We start from the raw sequence: 15,347 nt of genomic DNA, 5'->3' as shown, positions 1-15,347 counted from the left end.
ACCCTGGGAGACAGGGAACAGGATTGATGCTAATATACTATTATTAGAGATAAGTAATTCAAACCACCAAGATATTTAAGAATTTGTGGAGTGAGAAGAAATTAATTTATAAGCAATTGAATCCCTTTCTCTATGCAGAGAGTAGGTGAAAAAACAGAACCAATGTTCTGAGTCAGCATTCAGTAAATTGGTCCAAGAGGGAGCAGAGTGAGATTTGGAAAACATTACCTTATGGAAAGATGTGGGTTTGTACATCTCTGTTTGCAACTTATCAAGGTGTCTTAAAAAACAGCTGTCACCTTTGCACTTGGGGGTGAGAGGCAAATAGCCCCTTACCTAAATATTGAGAAAACATGGAGTTTTGTCCTTTCATAAATGGTGATGGGGAGGGAGCGCCTGCATGCCTGCATAGATTGCAGCCGTCATTATTCCATTTGCTGTTCCCAGCCGTGTCTGTCGAAGGCATCTTTCTGTCGGTGGAAAACAGCGGGTCACAACATCCCCAGACAAATTTTCTACCTCCATCGGAAAATATATGAAGCAGAGAGAGACTCTGCTGCGTTTTCGTAAAGATCACAGTGCCGTAGCCAGCACCCACTCGCAGAGAATTCGGTGTTTCCTTGTGCCGTTCCCAGCTGTTAAAAATTGTGGATATATGAAGGGAGCGAGTTGTCTAGGTGCTGTCAGCAGGTAATGCCAACTGGCAGCAATGCTGGTGCTGGGGGTGTTGCTGTGTCTAAAGGGGCTGTTCTCCAAAAAGAAGCTGCGTTGGACTGTCCTGCAGATCCTGGGGGTGATTGGTTTCTAATTCAGTTTGCAAAGCAGTGATTGGTGTGGTGAAGAAGGCACCAAGAACCCACCTGCTCTCCTAGACAGCTACAGAGAGATAATAATGAAATGTCTTTGGCTTAGGCACCGTTGCACTTATCTCTGAGATCGCTTTCAGCGTTTATCAATTTTATGGCAGCTGCAGGCTTTTTTCTGCTTTTTGTCAGGCCTCATTCATTTGTATCATTTTTTCTCATTGGGGAGCTGTGTAATTTTTCCCAAAGCAGAGCTATGCATCTTCTAGCACTAATAAAATTCGTGTCTCTTTTCATTGCAACTTGCCTCCAGAGCAGGGCCTTCTGGCATACTCTGCAGCACAGGAGATAAAATAATCAATAAGCCTGGATCTGAAAATGAAATGCAACATTTGTTTTCTTACTGAGCTCTGCATGGCCTAAAACAGATGGCTTTGTGATGAGGCTTTTAGTGTGCTCATAAGGATTTTTTGAGTTGTGTATGATTTTTATTTTGAAAATATAAATGGAATGAATGGCTACTAGCACAATGACTTGACATCTATTATCCCCCTTCACAGATCAGGAACTATAAGCGATGTACAATTAGAGCAATGCTTAATAGAACTCTTGAAATTAAATGGCACTGTTGTATATTGAGTGCATAAAGCTCTGCCACTATTTTAGGTTGAAAAATATTTTAGTCTCTCTTTGTCATTGCTCGCATGGCTGCTTACATATGTTGGTCTGTGCTTCTAAGCTTATGCGGTGGCAGATAGTAAATGTGTGCACATCAATATTACCAGTAAACATTTTTTATCTGATGGTGGCAGGCATGAGACAAAATGTGCATTTCATGTATATTTATCCTTTCTGTATCCCTCTGATTAATTTTGCTTGCCAGAATATATTCAAATTGAGTTTCTGTCAGATACAGTGTGGTAGATTAAAAACAGTAAAGAGCACTTTCGTACTGCTGCACGACCAGGGAGGTGATGTTTGACTACATCAGAGAGATCCCTTATCTGGGCTGAGATTTGCTCTATTATTCCTGGGCATTCGGGCCAGCGACGTTGTTGTGGCAGTCTTCCAGATCATGTCATTTTTAAGGTGGATAAAAGGGATAGCCAGAACATTCCGGTGAGCGAGCGCTATTTGATATTCTCACTTGGTAAGGAATTGTATTCATGAAGAGCACCCCCTCCTACATTCACATACAACTACAGCCGAGTCCTGATGTTTCTCATTCAGTCGGAGGGCAGCCCTGAGCTGTGATGCTGTTGGCACAGCCCCATGGCCGTTGTCTCCCTCATAGGACACTGGCAGAAATATATTAACTGATACACATGGGCTTTGACAGTCCCAGCCCATTGGAAGCCCTCCTGTGTTGTATGGGAATAGTGTCAAAATATCTTGTGATCTCCCCAGTGCAGCTCAGGAAACAGCAGTCGCTTAAATGCACATGGAGAATTCACCCCTTCTTTGAAATCAGTGGGCTCTTCTCACAGATGGTTAACGTGGCCAAATAAATAAATACTATCAGCAGTTTTAAAAATAATTACTATACATAGGACGCAAAATATTTCAGACAGGTAGTGCAAGCTTGTTGCATTATTACATGTCAGGATTCAAAACAAAACTCTTGTTCAAGATTTTTGTGAACTTCGACAGAGGCAGAAGAACTTTGTGTTTGCTGCCTACATAGGATTACTATCACTTCATTTTGGTTGAACACAAGTGGAACAATGGTGAACAAAACTTCCTAAAACCAACGATCTTGCAAAAATGAAAAATAGTTCTTAAAGGCATGGGTCAACCCATCAGGCGGTTCAGGAAGCCGCAGAAATGCGTGGGTTCCATCCATTGCCAAGGGTTTCGTTTCCCCATGGGGAAGAAGAGACTGTAATTGCAAGCTGTGGGAGATAATGAGTGCTCTAGCATTTGGCCAGAAGTCAAAAGCGCTACTGATTTGGATGGATATTCCTTCTAGAGGCACCCAAAAGAGTCAAAAAAGCTCACGCTGAAATGGCTGAATACCCACTTTTGAAAAGTCCAGTGCCCTCAAGAGCGCTCGGTCAGATCATCTCAGGACTTGGAGGAGGAAGAGGGGGATTTTCATCAGGCCTTTCAGTATTTAGGGACATCTTTCTGATTTTGGTTAAAATATCACTTCAACCCAAGCATCGAATCTAGAGTATAGGCTGGCAGTGCAGATGGTATGTCTTAGAGCTTTAAATGGAAATAAAATACAAATGGGACATAGAGAATTTGTAGTGGAAGATACAAGTACGTTTCCCATTTGTAAAAATGGTCAACATTTGTGTGTGTTCTGAAATCAGAAGCAGTTCTGAATATTGCCTACTGTGCCACTAACTTGAGCAGTCTTGGGGAATTACAGTGAAACTTATTAATTTATGGCAGGGCTGTGAATTGAACACTGAGAAACAAAGGCATCTCCTTGAAACAGTTTGAATTTCCTGGAAGAGTTCATGTGAACATTAAGAGGCTTTTATCGCAACTGTTCATTGTGAAATTTAATTTGCGTGCTCAGTGCACTAAAATTTCTTTGATCGGGAGGGATTTTGTTTCAAGTTTTGCTTCTGAAACATTTCCTAAATATGAATATTTTGTAATGTTGCTCCTTCATCTCACTAATGTAGAGATGTTGTCTGCTGAGAGCAGTTGATCTTTTATGTATTCCACAGGTCACTAGCGCTCGGTTTTGTTACTAATAAAGAATGCATATAGTCCTAGAAGTAATATGTTTATCTGTGGCAACAGCATTTGCTGTTCAGAGCTGTGATTCCCGACTTTATGAATCAATGGACTATGATCAGTTCCCAGACATGATATTCAAACCACCATAAACCATTAGCAGAGTTGCACTTGGAAATACTTTAATGGTTCTGCTGTTTCCTATAACCTCACCAGATCATGACTTGGCAATCACAGAAAAACGGAGAGTTAGCCTGTTTAATAGAAGAAAGACAATAAAACAAATTGTAGGTTCCACTGACATCCACTGGAGCAATGTTGGAAATGCACGTGCTTAGTGGAGGCAGTTGAGGATTCACCCATGCGAAATAATGAGTAATATTTGTGGTTCTGCTCACTAAAACAAACAAACCCAACAAATAAAACATACAAAACAAGAATAAACCAAACAAACAAACTTCCCCAAACAAACCAACCAACCAACCAACCCACAACCACTGAAATTTCCAAAGGGAGATTTCACCAGCACTCTGAATGGGTTATGCTGGCCGGGTTACATTTTCTGTCCAGCAGAGCCTGTGGAGAATTGCACTGGCTGTGCATATACAAGATGTAAAGATTTATTTCTCTACCAGTAAAAACTTAGGCAAGCATGGGCCTAAATGTAGAACAGGCTCACTGTAGTTGGTTTTAAGAGTTAGAAAAACAGAAAATGTATTTCCATTGCTAGAAGAACAGCTTTTTGATGACTTAGTGGAGCTCTGTAATTATGAATGCTAGATCTCTGCTGATAAAAATTGTAGTCTTAATGTAAAAGAGCTAAAACTTCAGACACTAAGCACCTTTAAAGTGTTTTCCAGCCTTCAGAATATGAGAGCTGTCCTATTTCATTATCATCTTTGAGGCAAAGCCCAAAGGAAAGGTCACCTCCTTGGAAATGGGAGGAAGAAACGATTTGCAGATCAAATGGCGCTGCAACTGATTGCTAACCAAATCATCCAGATTTCCAGGCTGTCAGTCACCGTCTCATACCACCCAGCTCTTAGTGCTCACTTGACTTGTGAAACAGCATTCCTGGGGAAGCACATTTCACATTTTCTGCCTTTTCTATTTAATATTTTTTTAGTTTTAATAGTATGTGTGTACTACGCTAATTCAGGTATCAGTGGAAATGATGTCTGGTTTTGACTGTGAGCATCATTGTTGATCTGGTTTTACAACACAAGACAGAGCCTTCCCAGTAGTACACGATCTCCCTGCTAATCTTTGGGCATCTTAGCTGGACTTTATAAGGCAATACAATCAAGTTTTATAGTTCCGTCGCTTCAAGGAATGTTTGGTGTGTCTCCAAAAAGGCCAATTGCAGTCCTTGAGTATGGCGATGGCCATTCTTCACTGGCATCGCCACCTCGTAGAAATCTTCGTGAGATATTGGCAAAGAGAAGAGTCTTATCGAGAAGGATTTACAGCTTTTTAGTCTGCCTTGGCTGTCAGGTATAGTGAATTAGCAAAGTTTACCTATGCCAGAATGCCTTTGGCGTTCTTGTGGTGTCAGCAATCTTGAGCCACTAAGAAAAAAGATATTTCTTCAGTTATCCGTGAAGAAATCAATGGACAGCCCCAGTCCTGCTGGTGTGGATCCGTGTTGTCTACTTGCTGTCAGTTCCGACCCTGGGAGCTACCTTGCTGATGTTACATCTTTATGGAGCTCTTTTATCAGTAACACATCTTCCAAGAGATATTGTCATTATGTTAGATCCTATAAAATTGCCAAAACTATATTTAGGGCCTGTTGGAAGTCCATTTAGAGTGCCTTTTATTTATTTTTTCAGTATAATTGCCTGAAGACTTGATTGTTGACTGTTAGATAATCTGTCCTTTGCAGGCCTCTTCCCCTCCCCTTCTCCTCCCATCACTGGTTTCATATGTTAACACATAAGAAAATATTTTTCATCCATCACTGGTTTCATATATCAACATACCAGGAAATATTTTTCTAGGATCAGTAACTGTGTATATATCTTCTAGTCTAATCATACTTTTGAAGACAGAGAGAATAATGATCTCCTTTTGATTATCAATTATGATGCAATTGTGGTAGATGATCTGAAACTCTGTGCAGCCGTGGGAGGACACATTCACAGAATCACACAGAATCACAGAATCGACTGGGTTGGAAAAGACCTCAGAGATCATCGAGTCCAACCCTTGGTCCAACTCTAGTCCATTTATTAGATCATGGCACTAAGTGCCATGTCCAATCTCAGTTTAAAAACCTCCAGGGACGGCGAGTCCACCACCTCCCTGGGCAGGCCATTCCAATGCCTGACCACTCTCTCTGTAAAGAATTTCTTTCTAATATCCAGCCTAAATTTCCCCTGGCAGAGTTTAAGCCCATGCCCCCTTGTCCTATTGCTGACTGCCTGGGAGAAGAGACCAATCCCCACCTGGCTATAACTTCCCTTCAGGTAGTTATAGAGAGTGATGAGGTCACCTCTAAGCCTCCTCTTCTCCAGACTAAACAACCCCAGCTCCCTCAGCCTCTCCCCATAGGTCTTATGCTCAAGTCCCTTCACCAGTCTTGTTGCTCTTCTCTGGACTCGCTCCAGCACTTCAATGTCTTTCCTGAACTGAGGGGCCCAGAACTGAACACAATACTCCAGGTGTGGCCTCCCCAATGCAGAGTACAGGGGAAGGATCACTGCCCTTGTCCTGCTGACCACGCTATTTTTGATACAGGACAGGATACCATTGGCCTTCTTGGCCACCCGGGCACACTGATGGCTCATGTTGAGCTTCCTGTCAATTAGTACCCCCAGGTCCCTTTCTGTCTGACTGCTCTCCAGCCACTCTGTGCCAGCCTGGAGCGCTGCAGGGGGTTGTTGTGACCAAAGTGCAGCACCCGGCACTTGGCCTTATTGAACTTCATCCCATTGGAATCAGCCCATTTTTCCAGTCTGTCCAGATCCCTCTGCAGAGCCCTCCTGCCTTCCCGCAGGTCGACACTCCCTCCCAACTTGGTGTCATCAGCAAATTTGCTGATGATGGTCTCAATCCCTTCATCTAAATCGTCAATAAAGATGTTAAATAGGACTGGACCCAACACCGACCCCTGGAGAACACCACTAGTTCCTGTCTCCAGCTCATCAAGGCTGATGTTCTAAAGAATGTCTTCCAAGAGTCTAGCTTATGGAATACCGACAAGATCTTTGGATAGATGAAGATGAAAGTGCCTTACCTTATCTAACTTCTACCGCAAGCAGAACAAAGGTAGTGAAGGTTGTAAAACTGAGCACCATCCCTACATGATCTTTTTATTTATGCTGCTGATGCTGCAAAATAGGGCTAATGCTGCTGTCTTAATTCTTTATCTTCCATTGCAGAGGCCACAGAGTTACAAACAAAACAAGCTAGGGAGTTTGCGCTTTGCAACAAATTATTCCAAACTGCCTTCTTATTCCTACTACCAGCATCTCTGAATTTTCCTACATCATGGCAGACAATTTTTTCGGAACCGAATCTGCTCAGTCTTTTGTTCTCAACAAGCATATTGGAAGAGATGCTAATGCATAACTAATTAATTATCCTTCAATTAATTGACTTTGAAAAGTTGAAAATCATCATTTCATAAACACTTACTCGTGAACTATGGGCAAAAAGCAACTGTACTATAACTGAGAAGAAACAGAATAGCTTGGTGCAGAATTTGACAAATGAACAGGAACGTGCAGAGGTGTATCACAATAAACAGAGAAGTCTCTCTGGGGACAGATTGTGTATTGGAAGCACAACCTTCCTGCCGTTGCTTTCCGTCCATCAACACACACGGCGATTTCCTCAGGTTGTGCATCAGAACTTGGGCTGCACGTTGTGAGTCATGTAGAGGAGGATAATTTCTTCTAGGTTTTTCCATACTGTCTTATAATTTAGCTTTGGATGAAATTCTGATGGAATGCCGTTTTGATTTTTCATTCCTCTTGCCTTAAGCAAATCGAGTAGCTGCACATTCAAAACAGAACAAAACCAAACACACAAAAGCTTGTAAGGACCTCAACAATTGTCTGAAAACCAACAACAAACAATATTTATTCTTTGATGTTATCTTTATCTTGTAACCTTAAAAAAGGCTGTGTGTGTGAAAAATTAGAGACCTACTGTAATGCAGTGTATTACTGATTTCACAGTTGCTTCATTTTATCCAGAATGCTGGTTTTGGGGAGCAGTGGGGAATGGATGAATAGAAACCAATGAATTCGTGGGCTTTTCATCCCAGACATGCAGCCACTTCTCGGCTGAAGCACGAAAAGCTGTGTGCTAATAGCATACAGCAACTGTGCAAGGTTGGAAATCAAGAATAATATCGTGCCTAATGAAAACTGCCAATGCAATTTATAGAGGTAGGGTGCAATTACCCGGAGTGGGATACACCAGACGTGAAAGCGTCGCGCTTTCTTTTTCAGAAAATGCAATGGATGCTTATGATACAACAAGCAGGGAATTTTTGTCAAGATATTTGCACGCCCAAACCCTAGTGCTTTACATGCAAATGTAAGGGATTTGTCTATTGCTGCCGCAACCATTGATGTATTTGTGTGCTTTTAACATATTCAAGCAGAAGAGCCAGGCAACTATTCCCCTGAATCCTGAAAAAAACAAACAAACAAACCCACCAAAACCAACAACAATAAAACTCAAACAACTTCCTGTGATATATCGTGATATACTGTTCTAGATGTTTTGTCACTCAAAGCCTTAGAAGGATTTATATAGCTTAAGCATATTTTAAATACATGACTTACCAGAATTGCTTTTAAAAGAAAAGGATTGCTTTGGGAGTATGTTCAGATTCAAAAAGCATGTTGTTGCATACCTCAGGCTTGTTGCAAGTTTTTCTGAAAAACCCAAAAAGTCTATAAACATAGAGCAAATTGTTCTAGGGCAGCACTTTCCTGACAATTGCTGTGTTTTATATAGAAGACTATGATACTCCAGTAGTCATTCGAGGCTGGATTTATAATTGATAATGGAAAGTGATGTAGTTCAAGACTTGGACTCCAACATTACAATGAGTTCTGCTTACCAAATGCCATTTATATGCCCTGGAACCATAAAAAAAAGAAACCCTGAAGTTAGGGTAGAAGGCAATTCTCCACTCTTCCCATGTGTGCTTCATCTACATGTTTTAGTCATTTCTGCTGGCTGGATTTCTTCACAAGTTTCTTCTTTGGTCGACCCTGTACTACTTTCCATCCTGCGTACCAGCCTGGGCAAGGAGATCAGATGATCTTCATCATTAACAAGTGAACGTGACCATGAAGCCCAAGCTAATTTCACATGTAACATCGAACTTACCTTTTCAGATTCTTTATGTGGGCTTATTTAGGCTTGCTTAAATCCGCTTCTCAGTATCACTCCATGAACAAAAGTTAGTCCTGGCTAGTAAAATTAAAATGTATTCTGCAATCTTAGACTTTCTTTTAGTTTTTGCTGAAACCAGTGGGACCTATGCATTGTTGCCTTATGGAAGTGGATTCCTACCATTTTACTTCTACACCCACACAGATTCCAACAGGGCAGTTTCAGTCAGTTTGTATGTTCTTTCAGACTCACAACTAGTGTGCCAAGAAGAAAGAGACTCAGCTTTGTTGTTTTGTAAAGATTCACTTTGGGTTGGTTTGACTGAACATGAGAGGTTGATGGTGAAATGGCAGTTTGGAGAAATGCCGTATAAGTCTTTATGAAATAAGCTTGAATTGTCCTTAACTGTGGTTCTTTAATCCTGTTACAGAAGACTAATTAGTGTTAATGTGTATTTTGGAACTTTTCAAGTGGTGGTTTTGCCCTACTTATCCTACATTAAAAGGTTGATGTTCAACTTGCATAATTTTTATGTAATGGAAACGTAATATGGCAAATGTACATTTTGATTGTTCTCGTATAACATCCTTTCGTGATATCATTCAGATGTTGACACTTTCCTTCTGAGATGAATCAAGGTGATTTAATTAGCAGGACTCATTTCTGGAAAGAGTTTGTCTTAAGCTGACATATGAGCCTTCCTGCAGTCCTTGGATCATGTATTCCAGTGAGTTTGCTTGGCCTCCAAAAATCAGGATGCTGATTAAACCCACCTATTGGGAATGGCCCCTGGAATGTTTGAACCTCTGCACAACGAGTAGGGATCACTGCTTTTTTCATATTCAAGTAGGTTTAACTGCCCATTTCTCATTTAAATCAAAGGGAATTAGGTATCTAAACACCTCTGAAGATTTGGAGTTATATCTAGAAAGACTATTAAAAAAGTAGGGCTGTGTGCTACCTCAATGTAGTAGATGACAGAAATCAGAGTAGATGTTTCTAAAAGACAGACAAAGGACGCTATGCTGGTGTATGCTTATTTGGTTGTAAAGAGGATGCGTAATTAATTTCCATCAGATGAGCATTGTCAGAAATTAGTATTTGGCCAACAAATGTCTACTTTCAAATATATATTTGAAACCTTTTCTTTGACTGAACATGCCACTGTATCCTGCTGTAGATTAGATAATTACTTTCATTGTTCTTGCATTAAAATCAGCTGAGCTTCATTCAGTTTTTTGACTTCTAAGTCTTGTAATTAACTTTTTTATAAAATATGAATAGAAGACAGAAAAGCTGAGGGTTTCTGAGCTCCGGGACTTGGAGAGTGACAAATGAGCAGAAAGAGCTGAAGAGGCTGAAAACTGTACCCACATCCTTAGTATTATTGATGGAGGGATCATGGCAGAATTGAGGTCATGACACCGGATAGCGAGACTGACGGGTCTAAAGATTTTCATCCTCTCTCTCTGATATCCTGATGTTCCTCCAAATATAATAAGCATATAATACAATGAAATTTCCTTCCCTACAATTAGTATCTAGAATAAATTTCTACGTATTTTCCCTTTATTCTTATTTTAATGATAAAGTACTTACCGTGGAACACTCATGTTCATAAAAAACAAAATGTAAGGGTTGGAGGGAATTTGTTGGGGAAAAATAAGTTTAACAAGTAAGGATGATGATAGATTTTAAGAGGAGTTTGTGGAGGATAGCAATGAAGAGCACAGGCTTTGTGCAGAACTCCTGTGAGATGATATTCCAGGTCTCTGAAGAAAGCAATCGACAGGTTATTTCAAAAAGATGGTCTCAATTTCAAAGCAATAGTGATTTCAAATTGGGGCCATCTTTTTGAAACACCCTGTAAATAAAAAGTAGAGTTGGGTGGAAATGAAAAGCGTGGAAATAATTTGTCCAGGCAAAGTTGTTGTTTTCAAACTTCCTTTTATCCAATCAGTTTTCTTGCACACAGACCTTATTATATATTCTGATCATTTTACTTATAAAGTTAATGATTAACATGTAGAAAACAGATTATGTCATTCAGGAATCAAAGCTTGTAGTGGAGGCAATTATATAGCAAACTTATATGATATACAGGACTACGGGAATCCTCTTTATTTCTGTCATTGTCTAAAAACTTCTGGCTTTTGGTGTTTCCTTACTTATGTGTTTGGAAAGAAATAAGAAGAAATAAGAAATATTCAAACCGGCCCAGCCGCATCAGCTCCTCCAAAATATTGGTGCTGTATTACTCGGTAGTGTGCAGTCTTCATGTTTTCTCTATTATTCTCTACTTTTTCTGCGCAGAAGAATTCTTCTGCCAAGGATTGTTCATCCATAAAAGTAAATCTTTGTAACTGCTTGAAAATACGCTCAGTGGACACTCTGGATGCCACGGTATTTTATCTTAATGCCTGTGCTGTAGGTGCATCAAGGACATTACTTTCAGACATTCATTTTGAAATATTTTAATAGTCCTTTGGAGTGGAAGCAAAAAGGATTCACAACCGTTTCTAAATCCTAGATTGGCCTCCTCCTCTTTCCCTTCGTAAAGCAGTGGTCAGACATTGAATGAGCCGGGCAGTCTTGCTAGCCAAGGCTAAAATAAGGTAGCTCCGACTAACAAGGAAAAGGTTGCAAATGTACTTCTGTAATTAGGAATCTGTGATTGTGCTTCAGGTATTGGCACAGACACAGGAAAAAAAAAAATCAATAATGGAAGTTATATGTAACTGACCTGAGGTGTGGATGTAAGGAATCTAAGCAAAAAGAGCTTAATGTAGCACCAGTAATTACTGACGGCCATGGGGAGCTCTGCACATGTGTAGAAGAAATACCTTAACTGCATTCTGGGTGGGCTGGTGTAAGAACAACACCAGTAGTAAACATATTTCAAATCCATTTGAAAAGAAAACAAACAAACAAGAAAACACTAGTGGCAGACCACACTCTGGGATGTGTCGTGGCATTACGGGATGAACCAGAGATGTTTGGGCGCCTGACTAAGCCCAGTTCTGTCTGCTGTGTGTGCTGTGATACTGTTCTCCTTGGCTACAGCATACACATAAAATTATTTATTTTTCAAGCGTGAGTTTCAACAATAACAAAAGGCCTAAATTATTGCTTTGAACTAGCAGAAATTGGTGTGGTTCTGTTAAAATCACTGAAGCTACACTGATATCAATTCTGCTTCTCTCTTTGATGGTCTGATGAACTTGTTCCTACAATTAAGTGAAAGGTGGCAGCTATAAGGTGATAGAGCAGCATCTGACTGCTGCTACAAACCAGACTTTTCCAGAAGTAATTTTCCAAGTTAATGCATTGCATCTAACACTCCTACAGGTCTCTTCCCGTGCAAACTTTCCCGGAAACTCTAAAGCACTTGGGTGTTGCTGAGATGTGATGCTGATTAATTGAACTACTTGCCTATTTGGGTTTTTATAATGCAGCATTCACCAAGGTATCTGAGTATTTCACAGATGCTAAGAACACTAATGCACTAAGTCATAGAAAACGCTGTTAGGCAGACAAGCATTCCAGTTTATGGATTAACAACAACAAGGCATGAGCCGGGTTTCTGAGCAAGGCACGTGCAGCACTCGGTGGGCTCTGTATTGGAACTGATGCGAATCACTGCGCCCAGGTGGAAATCGTTCCCATGCAAAGTCATTAAGATCAAAGTTTCGCTGTTGTTGCTAAAGTATAAAAGACATTACAGTCTCATGTCATTTCTGAAAAGTAATTCTTGAATTGATTCACTAACCTGTTTGCATACCTGCCTCAAGTTACGGATGCACATCAAAGTGCTGAGTGTGTGCAGGATCACAAGATTTCCTTTTCCACGTATTGCTGGCTTTATGTGGCTCTTTCTCTCTATTAATAGATTCTGCGTGTCAGACTGTGGTATGTGATGGTGGTAAAACAGACAAGTTCTGTTACTTCCCTGGTGTGTGAATGTAGTTTAGGAAATGGGTGACCACTTTTTGTGCACTTGTTGCATTGTACGGCAGAAACTGCGCGTTTCTAATAGGTCTGTGTCTCATACAACTGTGCAATAGACGTATTGTTATAAATGAAAAGGCCAGTGTTCATTTTTCCTCCTCTTCCTTGTGGCATTTTCCACATTGGAACAGATCTCTTCCCTCACATAGTAAGTCCTGTTCACATAATACGTGGCTCCCACTTTATAAAGCAACAGTGACTGCTCTTTAACTTTCAATGGTAACTTTTTTCTGGTAATTGTCTTTAATGCTAGCTTTTTTTTTCCCCCCTCTGTCCTTCAGACACTTCTTGCTGGGAAAAGTAGTCCTGTTCGTAACCTTCGCGTTCTCTTTCATTTCTTACACAGATGTTGGGTATTATCTGGCTGGGCTGATATTTTGCATCTCATCACTAATCTCTTTTGTCAGCTTGTCCATTCTTCAGATGTTATCTATTCTTTTGAAGTTCCTCACTTCTGTCCCTCCTATTCACTGAGGGAACAATGACAAAAGATCCAGTGAAAATAGCAGCATAATTTACATATTTCAGCTCTTTCTTTAGACTAATGCTGACCGTATAGCGTTATGGTGTTCCTTGTCTCTTCCACCCATTGTTTCCTACCTAGGATTTTTTAAGACTCTGTTGATCAATAAGAGATAAAAATTATAGCTTGTTGAACTTGTCTGTAGTTGAAAATATTAATATTGGACTCTCAATCATGATGGAGGACTGCTCCATGGTATTTTTTCCTTGTTATTAACTCTCCCACACCAGCTGTCTTCACTACAAAGGCAGGCAGATATCTGCTGACAGCTGTATTTAGAAATTAAAGTGCTTTCCAGATTTGAATCCAGGATCTAAAATTTTAAGATCAATGCACAGATACTGTAGAGGTGAGAAAATGTTGTTTTCAGATGGATTTCATCTGCGTACTACATTGATCTGTCATTCCAATCAGTGCTTCATCACATTCTTATCCTAGGGAAATAGCAGCAGGCAAAATTGCACCAGTTCACAGAAGCTCAGCAAGCTGGTATCTATTTTTGAGAAGATGCTGTATTTCCGAGAAATACAATACGTTTATATCAGACTGATGCTGTAGTAATCCTTATCTTGAAGGAAGTCCACCCAGGAGGAATGTTCAACTGGATTCATATGTTTTCAGCATTAATTAGCATTCCAGATGGATTGCTGGGGGTGTGAGCCCTTAGGTTGCACCATCACCGTGTCATTATTCAGAGCTGTGTAAGCACAGTAAAATTTCTAATCATGTGGTTTGTTCTTCTACCTCTGGCTCTTGTAGTCAAATATCTGTCAAACAAGTCAGTCAGAAAAGTTAAATATATTTATAAAGGCCTAAAGCTGCTTTCCCAAGTGGAACCACGCACCTTGTGCAGAATTTTGGCGTGGGGAAGAGCCTTTGCTTTGTTATTACCAACCTGTTGCAACATTTGTGAGGCAGCGTCCGGGTATAAGAGAGGCTTCTGCGTTTCTCCTGGTGGTTGTGGGGGGAATAAATTGCTCCTGATTGTAGTTTCAAGTTACATTATGAATAATAAAGAATTGTTCCTTAGGTTGGCCCCAGCCAGCAGCCATCCAGCTGCTCATTTACCCCCTTCTCCTGCAGGGTAGGGAGAAAACAGAAGGAAGGCGAGAAGATGGAGGAATCAAGATAGAGATAATTTAGTAAGTGAGACAAAAGCTATGCAGGAAAGCAAAGCAAAATAAGGAATTCACTTCTTCCCATCGGCAGGCAGAAGCAGGACCTAAGCCTGCATTGTTTGGGAAGACGAACACCATACCCACGAACACCCTGTATTCCTCTGCGTTTCCTTGAGCTCTTACTGCTGACCACAACATAAAATACAGAATATGGCTTGGGTCAGCTTGGGTCAGCCGAATTCCCTTCCATCTTCATGCCCATCCCCAAGCCTGCCAACCAGGGTGGCAGAGTGGGGAAAAAGGGAAAGCCTGGGAGCTGTGCAAGCCTGGCTCAGCAAGAACCAAAACACCAGTGTGTTAGCAACACTGGTTTAGCCACAAATCCAAAGCACAGCGCCATTCGGGCTGCTACAAAAAACATTAGTTCCATTGCAACCAGTTGCAGTGCACCTTCTCATCTCCTAAGGAAGAGCTCTTGCTGCTGCTTTTCGGAGCCCAGCAATGGTAGGCGCTGAGTGTTCTTCATTTCAACCATCCCAGAAGCGTGCATCATCCTGGCAGCAAAACATCAGACTCCTTATTGCTGTCTACAACTACCTGAAAGGAGGTTGGAGCATGGAGGGCGTTGGTCTCTTCTCTCAAGTAGCAAGTGATGGGACAAGAGGAAATGGTCTCAAGTTGCTCCAGGGGAGGTTTGGATTGGATATTAGGAAAAAATTCTTCATGGAAAGGGCTGTTGGGCATTGGAAGAGGCTGCCCAGGGCAGTGCTGGAGTCACCATCCCTGGAGGGGTTTAAAAGGCTTTTAGACGAGGTTCTTAAAAGCATGGTTTAGTGCCAGAGT

General features: G+C 40.9%; 1 protein-coding gene across 2 annotated transcripts in view; it reads left to right on the top strand.

The window, feature by feature from the left end:
• GRID2 (glutamate ionotropic receptor delta type subunit 2) overlaps positions 1–15,347 on the top strand; it is a gene marked incomplete at both ends in the record, with an annotated part of 552,228 nt that overhangs the window by 265,829 nt on the left and 271,052 nt on the right. The window lies entirely within an intron of this gene.

Source organism: Streptopelia decaocto (assembly GCF_964273445.1).
Source record: "Streptopelia decaocto genome assembly, chromosome: 4".
Lineage (NCBI taxonomy): Eukaryota > Metazoa > Chordata > Aves > Columbiformes > Columbidae > Streptopelia > Streptopelia decaocto.
This window is presented reverse-complemented; position numbering and strand designations above follow the sequence as displayed.